This window comes from Xiphophorus maculatus, chromosome 16 (assembly GCF_002775205.1).
Source record: "Xiphophorus maculatus strain JP 163 A chromosome 16, X_maculatus-5.0-male, whole genome shotgun sequence".
Classification (NCBI taxonomy): Eukaryota; Metazoa; Chordata; class Actinopteri; order Cyprinodontiformes; family Poeciliidae; genus Xiphophorus; species Xiphophorus maculatus.
In genome coordinates, this window is record NC_036458.1 from 8,236,110 (window position 1) to 8,246,743 (window position 10,634).

Below are 10,634 nucleotides of genomic sequence, written 5' to 3' on the forward strand. Positions count from 1 at the left end.
AGAGGTTTAGTCAGTGTAACGGTTTTTACGGCCTCATGCAGTATGATCTAGATTTTGCTTCCTCTTATTTCAGCCCCTGCCAGATTCTCTGCCACTAGCCTGTAATTATGATCCTCGAGGTAATTTTATCAGCCTCATTAGCTCTGATGAGTAAACGAGAAGCGTGCTTCTAATTTATTGGCCATTCAGGATAGAGGTTTTATTCTCATCAGAGAGATCATAATATTTGTATAGAGAGAAAAAGGGAGGGAGAGATGCACACAGTTGTCAGTTTCACGTCTCTTAGACCAACACTGAAATCGAGGTATGGAATGAGTAGTCATTCTGTTAATAAGTGTGGATTTTATTTACCGGGTGCCATTGTGACGAGCAAGCCTTAAAAAATCAACAAAAAACGCAAGTCTCTTGATTCAGGCAGTGTTCTCAATGAAATATATTTAAGTTTATCTTCCTGCACAAAAATGAGATTCTCACACTTCTGAAAACAAAATTGCATTGTTTTCTTTTTCTGTGGCGCACTGTTGAGTGGAGATTATCCATTTACTGTTGGAGAATGCGCTGGGAGAGCGGGGGTAAATATGCTCACAAAATTCGGTGAGTGTGTGTAGAAATTTGCATTGAGGGGAAATTATGCATGCTGGCTAGTGGAAATGAAATGTATAAAGTCCATGACTGGTAGGACTTGACAAGTGCAGCTTTCATCCATCTCAAATGAATAATTTTCACTTCCCTTAAACATCCTTAATCCAACCATGTTATCAGCGGGCATGCAGGATCCTGCCAGACTTTCCTCCTTAACGGCACAGCAACTTTCAACTTGCCAGAGATTCTGCTCTGCAGTTTCTTACCACATGGTCTCTTATCCCTCCCTGCTGGTTTTGTGGATCAGTGAAATTCCTTCAAAACACAATATATACATAACGCAAGTCTTAATAGATAGCGGAATGTCTCACTCTACCCTCCTCTGTGCTGCCTCAGAGGTCGACTTAATGCACTGTATTTTACCTCTGATTCACACTGGCAGGGAACTCAGAGGAAGGTGGCTAAAAAAACCTATTTGCTCAGTGGCCCTTTGTCCTCTATTTCAAATTTCAGTGACAGACCCTTCCATGCTTGTATAATGTGGTCTGGAATTTCGTTTGGCTGTAAAAGGATAAAGGAAGATATTCATGGTAAATTACTCATTTACAACCCAGCATTTGGACTTATTTCCAGGGATATTTTCTTGTCGTCTTTGCTGGGAAAAAAAGGCTCTGGAAAATACCCTGCTCAGCATCCCAATCCTTTTAATTTATGCGATGTGACACATTTTCTAAACACTACCAACAATAAACAATGAAATGTGTAATTGCTGTTTATGCTGCTAATCCGCATGATAGCCTCTAATATGAAGGGTTACCTGGCTATTTTCAATATCCATGCTCTCAGAAGCCTCGGCTTGCGATAAGAATATTAACCTCATCAATTTCAGGTAACTTTCAACGCTTTAACATCTTGTCTCTAAGACCTACGTGTTAGCAGGAGTCTCAGCCTTGGCATTTAGTGACATTTTAAGCCTTTTAACAGAATCCAGGCAGGGATTTGCCGTTTCCACCAAAGGAAAATAATTTATATCCTCCTTTCTGAGAAACTGTGGGTAGAAGGATTAAATGCACCAGAGAGATTTGTATGTGGTGCAAGTAAAACAATATTGTGACTCAGTTAATACATTTCCTCCCTTCTACTTTCATACTTTGAGCAACTCTGGAGCTGTTACTCATCAGCCCGAAGTTGGCTTTGATGCTTTTCTTGTATAATTTTCTCATTTTTGAAGTTTCAAGTGCACAGGTCAGGGAGATGACAGTGCTGTGCGCACTTTATGCTACTGAATAAGACTCTGACCAGAATGAATTGTTTTGCATTTAAATGCTCTTAACCTCTGGTACTGAATTGTATTTAAAAGCATAATGAAGTTACATGCGCGAGCACACGCTCAACATTTCCGAATGACAGTTTGCAACACAAAAGAGCTTTTCTGTGTGCTGGATGAGTTGTGGACTGTGTATCTGCCTGTGTGCATGATGACTGCTGTGTAGCGGAGACATGCAGGGCTCTGTTCTCTCTGTGAGCAGGCAGCTTTGATGCACTCCCTCTCTTATCTCATGCCTGGCAAGGTTAATGAAGTGGTGGCACTTTTGGAGGAAGTAGAAATGGGATGAGTAGCAAAGACCAGAGGAAGCTTGGAGATGAAACGTCCGGCTCTTAGCGGCTGTAAGTGGCAATTTTTGGTGAATTACATAGACAATAAGGAAAAGAGGTTGTCATCCTCTTAAACACAACAGCCTTCCAAATCTGAAATGGTTGATTGCATCTCTTTCAGCCTGGGCATGTGAAATTACATTAGCATTTAGTCATCACTTTTAACTTGATCTGTCAAACATCTCCATAGAAGGACATGTTCAGAGCTGGCCTGAGATTGCAACAGGACCCAAAGCAGAATTTTAATTGGGGCTCCACTTGTCAGTCACTGCAGCAGAACCAGCATCTCATACAAATGCTCCAGTTTTTAAGAATATGTACTTTGAGTCTGAAAGAAATGGTCAAATTTATGAGATCAAAAAAGAGGTCTGATCTCATACCTGCTTTCACCAAAATGCCCTTGATAAACTCTTGAATTTAACCAAAACCTTCTATTCCATGTCAATGGCATCCCTAGCGGGGCTGCACAGTGGTGCAGTTGGTAGCACTGTTGCTTTGAAAGTCCTTGGTTCGATTCCCGGCCCGGGGCCTTTCTGCACAGTTTGCATGTTCTCCCTCTGTATGCGTGGGTTCTCTCTGGGTACTCCGGCTTCCTCCCACAGTCCAAAAACATGACTGTCAGGTAAATTGGTCTCTCCAAATTCTCCCTAGGTGTGAGTGTGTGTGTGCATGGTTGTTTGTCCTGTCTGTCTCTGTGTACCCCTGCGACAGACTGGCGACCTGTCCAGGGTGACCCCACCTCTCGCCCGGAACGTTAGCTGGAACGTCAGCACCCTTCCTGACCCCATTAGGGACAAGGGTGCTAGAAAATGGATGGATGGCATCCCGAGTCATCAAAATGTCAAATCTGTTATGACCTTGATGAGTTAAGCTTAATAGAAACATTATTCCAAAATATATCAAGTATCTCTTACCTAACTCATCCCACGTTGCCAATAAAAAAAAAGCCACACTTGTTTTTTTTTCTTCCCTTTTTGTTACCCTTCAATCTTATTACAACCTTGATTTGCATATATTTTTATTTCTTTTCTACCTGAAAAGATGTTTTCAAACTACTTTGAAAATTCAATATTGGCATTTTGTTGCTGCAACTTTTAGAGGAATGACAGTTCGCGATCCTATGGGATATGTCTCTAAAGGTTAGGCACATCTGCTTTTTTATGCTTGTTTACATATTGTTGTAAAAACATGCTTTGACTTTGCCATTGCAGGCTGTTTTATTTTGAATAATCGCCCTCCACCACCAAATTTACAAACTCCCCTCCTCCCAAGAAGCAGTTTATTAAAAAGTGAAGGTAGGAATACTTAAATCTAGTGCCACTGTGTTTTGCTTATTTACAAATTCATACAAATTATGAATAAAACCTTTAACTTTATGGCTGGTTCACATTGGCCACACATGGTCCAAATCAGAAGCTTTTCTGACAGGCTGGTCAGGAACTTTCATGACTCCTTCCTTAGAATCTGCTTTCAGAAGTTGAGACACAAAAGCAAACCAGCAAAAATAAAAAAAAAATATTTCCAAGGTGAATCAGAAAAAAGTCTGACCAACTTCCCAGATTCAGTTGCAGTAAATATTTCTTTCTCATTGTCTTAGCAATGCCCCAAAACGTTTTCTAAACTTTTATTTCATTTTCTACTCTGATGGAGCATGTTCTGTTACTTCAAAGTTGTTGGAACAAGAGGTTTAAAAGTTGGTAAACCTCTTGTACTCTAAATAAATTGAGTACTGGTATTTTCTTCAGGATTTACTCATTTGTTCTGCCATTTTTAGCTAGTACACAGGATCCCAATACAATCTCAAACTCAGCAATTCAGAAAACATCGTAGAGTTTGGTTTTTTTGTTTTTTTTTTTACAGGTTCACTTTTGGCAAACCTGACTATAACAGTGCAGCTTTTAGATCCAAGCCCCCGTTGCAGCTCCCTGGTGGCCTTTGGGCCTTTAGAAGGGGATCAGCTTGCTTATTTGCTTTTTCCTTGGGTTGCCTGGCGTTTATCTGTGCAAATTAAGTTTTGAGCTTGAATCATGATGCACAGCAGAAATGCTAAATAGGAATATATTCAATCTTTGAGCCACATAATTTCAAATATAAATCAGTGTCCCCCCCCCCCCCCCCCAATATTTGCCCCGATCACTGACAAAGCTTCTGAAAATTTGTGGTGACTCTCTGCGTGACAAGACACAAGCAAAAATATTGGCTTATTTTATTTGTGGAATGTCACCGATGTTGGCTCATGGTCACATCGTAAACAAAGGGCAAAAAATGTCCCTCTAAAATAAATGTAATAACAGCTTATGTACTGCTAATGTTCCATATTCCTTTGCTTATTCTGGTTTTTAATATTTCAATTCCCGTTGCATCTATGAGAGCTAATAGGTAAACAGTCTTGAATGGAAGAAATGAGGCAGGCAGGCCTACATGCCAATGAATTAGCATATAGATGAGTTCATCTCGTACAAATACTGCTCTTTAGCCCAGAACTCCCTGTGCTGAGCAAAGATCATGTATGTAAAGTATGCATGCAGGAAATGTAAATTAATCCATTTCAATCATCATTCAGTCTAATAAGATTTTTTTTTTCTTTTCCATCCCATCTTTCGTTTGTCCAGTATTGCTCAAACGGCCAGTTAAACTATTGCCCCTCAATGCATCTTAATTGTTTAACAGAATAAAAACAATTTATAAACAAAAATTCCCACATAGCAGACATTAAACTGGTGTTGGTAACAAATTAGCATGAGGGCTGTTGCTTGTACCTCAAACGACACCGAGGTGGCCTATTTTCTTTTTACATAAATAAGCCACCTCCAGTGTTTCTATGGAAAATTACAATGCTTTCTTTCTGTGGAACATAAATTTTATAAGTACCATTGACAATATGTTGTTTTATCCTCATTATTGTAATTCTATAAACAAACACCGCCTCTGTGTAACCACGCTATTTCATTACATAGCTAATGTTAATATGCTAAAAGAAGCTTATAGAATTGGGTCAGCTAATTAAGCAATTAGCTTATTTCAGCTCTGTGGTCAGGCTATTACTAATCTATGGCATTCTGAGCCAAGATCTGTGAAAACCGAGAGCTTGTGTCTGTCTATCCCATCCAGTCTGACAAAGGATCATGTTGGAAGCCTTCCTTCCCCTCAGCAGAAAGGCAGACGACTTGTCGCTTCTCGCTAATGCTCACGTTTCTCATGCAAATCCCCAAAACTGAATAGGCTGTTTATTGTCTAGTTAAGATACTGAGACATTTATGTAGTGTTGTTGAAGTGTTTGCTCTCTGCATTTGCAGCTGTGTTAACACACATGCAATCCCAGACAGATTAGAGTTTTAAAGCCACGATGACTGCTGGTGGCTTTCAGCAAGAACCCACCACAAGGTTTCATGCGGGCCTGAAGTGGAACAGCGGAGATGTAAATTTATCACTGGTGTCATAATGAAAAATTCTCTCTGAGAATCAGTTTAACATTCTGATTTCCATGTCATTTTCTGGCATGTTTTCTCACTTCATTTCAGCAGATATTTTGACAATTTGACATTTAGGATGTTCTGAAAATTAACCTGTGAATCTCTTCATTCAAGTGATTAGTTCTTATTTACAAAGTACAATTTATGTTTTCCTGCTTTGATTTTCAGCACCAATATTTTATACAAAAACATTAATGAGCTTGTAAGTACTGCAGTTATTACATACACTGTTAAGAAATAGCAAGTAACTGACAATGTCTGTCTTTTGCTGCCTGAAGAGCCCTGACACAATTGACTCCACTTGACCCTGCAGGTGACCTGTGGTGTCTGACCAGGTAGACGTACAGGATAATGACTTTGCCTCCTTACCTGCTTTACTGTGTGTGCTGAGAATGACTTTATTTCAGCCTTTCCATTCAGAAATATTTTCTATTAAAACAAAACAAAAGAAAAAAGAATTCTAAAGATGCTTCAAACTTGGTTTTGAGCAAACCCTGCATTAATTCTTTGATTGTGGTAATAAATGGCCACTTCAAATTCAACTCATTTGTTCAGTGTTAATGAAATGATATTGATTACCACCTCTTTTAAAGCTTGATATATTGGTCTCAACTTCCATTTAAATGTCTACATACACATAGTATCAATCTAACTGCAGCAGCAGTCTTAAGCTCATTATGACTGCCATTTTTGCTGCTAAATGAAGAATAATTTTGTCATTTACAGAAGGTAAAGGGATGTGCTATTCTAGATGGCTGGTATACTTCTAAACTATAGTATGCTAATAGCATTTTGATGAGAAATCTGACTGAGGAGTGTGCCTAATTGAAGCAAAAGGCTTGAAATGCATTGTTAACGGGTCAGAGAGGCACCACTTACGGTCATGATGATGATGTGCAAGGTGTGAAAATGCATTTCCAATCTTCCTGGCTTGAGCCCATCAGTTTCCATTCGGAAGTGTGTGCACTTGTTCATTAAGCTTATGCATATCATCAACTGGCACACTCATTCTATCAGGCAGATATGGCAGGGATAAAATGATGTGAAGGATGGAAATTCAAACAACCATTCTCATTTGCAAAGGTCATTAAAGCCTGGCATACATTAGAAAATCTGCTAATTATGAAATGGCTTAACTCCACATTCAGTGGGATTATGTCTGCTCATTCAGAGTATGTTGATCCGCTCCCTTATTTGTCACAAGACAGTTGATGTATGGGACTTGTGGCACAGAACTAATGTTCCCAGTGCTTGTCGGTCATCTTAACTGACTGTAAGAAGTCTGTAAAAGTATCCATCTTTCGCTAAATGAGAATCTTCATCAACATAGCAAAAAAGAGGGAAGTTTTAGGGGTTGTGTAATGTATTTTTATTGGTGATTGGGTTTAGCCACCCGTTTACATTTTCACATTAAACAGTCTGAGCAAATAAAGGATTTATCAGACATAAGATATTACTCAGAGTGATCAATAAAAGCTTTCTGCTGGCTTTATAATCAATATTTAGAGTTGCAACATGAGCACCTGAAATGGGTATACTCAGAACTCCTCGTTTAAATCATTATATTGCTCATGTAATTGTTATTGAGAGAATTGTGAAATATATATAAAATATATCAAAATTAGTGTGGCCCATTGTTCATCTGTATTATTTAGATCTGCTTTTAGTACGCCATTTCTGTGAATTTCTGTGGAAGTGTATATTTTGGCGTTAAGCCATTCAGTGATTTTTAAACTAACTCAGTCACACTGAGCCAGTGTAACTACGGCGATGTACTCTGTCTTCCAAGTTTTAGTGCGAATGTGAGGAGCAGCAATCTAGATCGGCTGTAGCTGGCTGTTTCGGATTTTAGGGAGACCTGAAGTAGTCTATTTGACTCAAGATAAACATATAGATGAGTTTTTTTTTTTTTTTTAAACTCATCTTGTTGGGAAATTATTCCTTTAATCTTGTCTTTAGAGGTGCAGGTCTGGCTCCATCGCTGCTCCCAGATTTTGGGCCTGTTCAGTAGTTTCCAGCTGCAATGGCTGAAACTGTTTTATCTTGATTGTTTCTATTTCAGCCTAAAAATATTAACTTGTGTTTTTGTTTCTGTTCAGCTGTTATGACACCTCCTCACACTGATTTGTTCCTTGCATCTACTCAGTGTTTGAATGGGTTCATAGTCACCTGGTGGCATGAGAGCTGTGCATTGTGTGAATGGTTATGGTGACTAATCTTATTTCTTTTTATAATTGGAGCTAACAGGAGCATAAAGATATTAAATAAGAGGGGCCCCAAGATGGGACCTTGGGGTGTCCTACACATACAGCAGGAGTAGAGTAATAAAATAGCATATGTGTCATTTGAAATGTCCTGATATATCTGAGTCTGTGTTGTCATACTTCACAACATCATAGCATTCTCCCATATAATTATGAGTGGGGAAGAGGTGCTTTACCATTTATTTGTATTTTTTTACACTATAGCCACCAGGAGTGTTTGAGACCAAAAACTAATTCTCATCCCTCATTTGAGCAAAGCACATAATTGCTGTTAAGGTCCAAATTTATTGAATTATGCACATTTACAACTAGTCAGTTTCTTAATAGTGTCTATTGGTTGTCATGGAGGCTAGGTGACACAGGTTTGTGGTTTCTGATAAGGTTTTTAAAGGTGGAGTTTTGGAGAATTTTTTGACACCCTTCTCCATCATCTTTACTGTGTATGGTGATGACAAGACAAAATTGTTTGGGTTTTTTCCTCAGGAAAACAGAAAGTCGTGAATTCTTCAGGGATTCTAAGAGATATAAAAAAACAAAAACAAAATTAAAAAATCTTTAGATATATTTATTTGTAGGTTCACAGTGTGAAATGTAATCCGAGGGGAGAAAAATATTTGAAAGCTTTTTACACATCTGGCAAGCAATGCCAGATGTTCTGATCCTAAAGATACATAACGTTTCAATTTTGAAACTTAACTTTGAAACTAATTCAGACTTTTCTGATGAACCTGTCTGCAGTTAAGCTGATAAGATCTTTATTCAAATTTTACTCAATGTTCACATCGATAGGATGAGTTCATTGTCCCAGAGTGGATCTTCCAAAATGTATTCCTCACTGCAGAGACCTCGATGGATCAAATCACTTTGAATTCGGTCTGTTTAATAATCCAATTGCCATAAAGACAGGCGGTAATGCTTAGATCTTTAAAAGGTTAATAAGCCTCAGCTGTGGCTTGTTTCTCTTGGGTAAATGTCACTTAGACACAGGCCATCGTGGGTCAAGATCTCCCACCAGATCTAAATTTAATCACACAGCATTGCCTGGCCCTGTCCTCACCCTCATTAGTCCTTGGCTTGTGGAGAAGTACAATCTGCCCTCGTTCAGCTCTGCCACTCTCTGTCCGAGCCCTAACTCTGACCTGGACGAGCCAGCAGACACAAACTCAGAGCTGACATCAAGTCCGGCAGTTCAACAGATCTACTGTAGATTTGCATGACATGTGGGTCCTGCTGAAGAGCTCTGCACCAGGGAATGCTCCAAAATTCGCCTTCTACTATCATATCATGTGCTTTGTTGGCTCAGCTGTCACCTGGTGCAGACTCGTGCCACCTGTCGGCTTGCCCCAGATAATGGGAGAATGACCGGAATGAATCAAGCAGCCGTCTTGTCTTAATTATCTCCTCTGAGTTTAATTAACTCGCTCATCTATTGGCCAAGGATGGAAAAAAAAGAGTCTTGAATCACTTCAAAACACAGCCTCTGAGATTGAACATATCATCAAAAGATTATTTTGTTTAAAGCTCTTCAAACATATGAGGTACATCATGACAAACAACTCATGGTGGTGGGGTTGATCACAATGGATACATTTCCATATTGTTTGTGGTATTACCGTCATTCTACTATCCTGCATACTGAAAATATGTCATAGTGTAAGGGCTCCATATGGAACAAAATGCAAAATTATTTAGTTCTAAATGTTAATACAAATTACCCACAAAATGGGTAATAATTCCTCTGCCCTACAGAAATGATTAACATAATTCTGATAAATAGGCAGATGGCAGAATGTGTGAATTGAGGTAGATTTATCTTAATTAATATCTTGAACCTACTTGGCGAAAGGTAAATGGCTCCACCGGGGCCGGGGATGTTCCTCTGTCTTGTGTGCGTATCTTTCTCCTGGCCTGACATGTAGTAGTGGCCCGAGGATATTAAGTTGCTCTCCAGGTATGCATCAAACCCAGGCAGCTTGCTGATAATGAACATATACCCAGGCAAGCAAGCTAATGCACACACTCACGTATACACACACAGACATGCACACATACAGAATGTACACCTCATAAAATTCTCCATTTTTAGTTTTTTTTTTTTTTTTCAGGGCTTATGAGCTTTATGTGGCTAACATTAATAATCATTTCCTCAAATTTCTTGCTTTATTGCTGGCATCAAATAAAACACACATTTCTTTATACTCATCACAGATTAAAGCAATTAAAATGTTAATTATTACTAGTAGAAAAGGAACAAAGGAATTCAAATAAATTGATGTATTGACGTTTTTTTTTAATTAATTTAATCGAGTTCCTACTGTGTTGGGTAATTATGCTTAAGTGTTTAATTACATATTTGGATGGGATCCTCAATTACTCTGGCTTAATAAAATATCATTAGCCTGTCTCCCAGGTTTTAAGCTGCGGAGACGTACAGTATTAGTTGATGTATTTAAATAAATTGTTAGATTAAAGGGTGGTTGGCATATGAGGCAGGTCTCCAGCTCTCAATCTCAACTAAATCTCTGTTAACCTGGAAGCCACTCTTCACATCAAAGTTTGACACAGCAGCAAACAAACAGTGTCAGATTTACATATTAATTAGTGACAGGGCTATTGGTGCAGGATGAATTCAAATGCGGGGCCCCGTTGCCACGGCCCC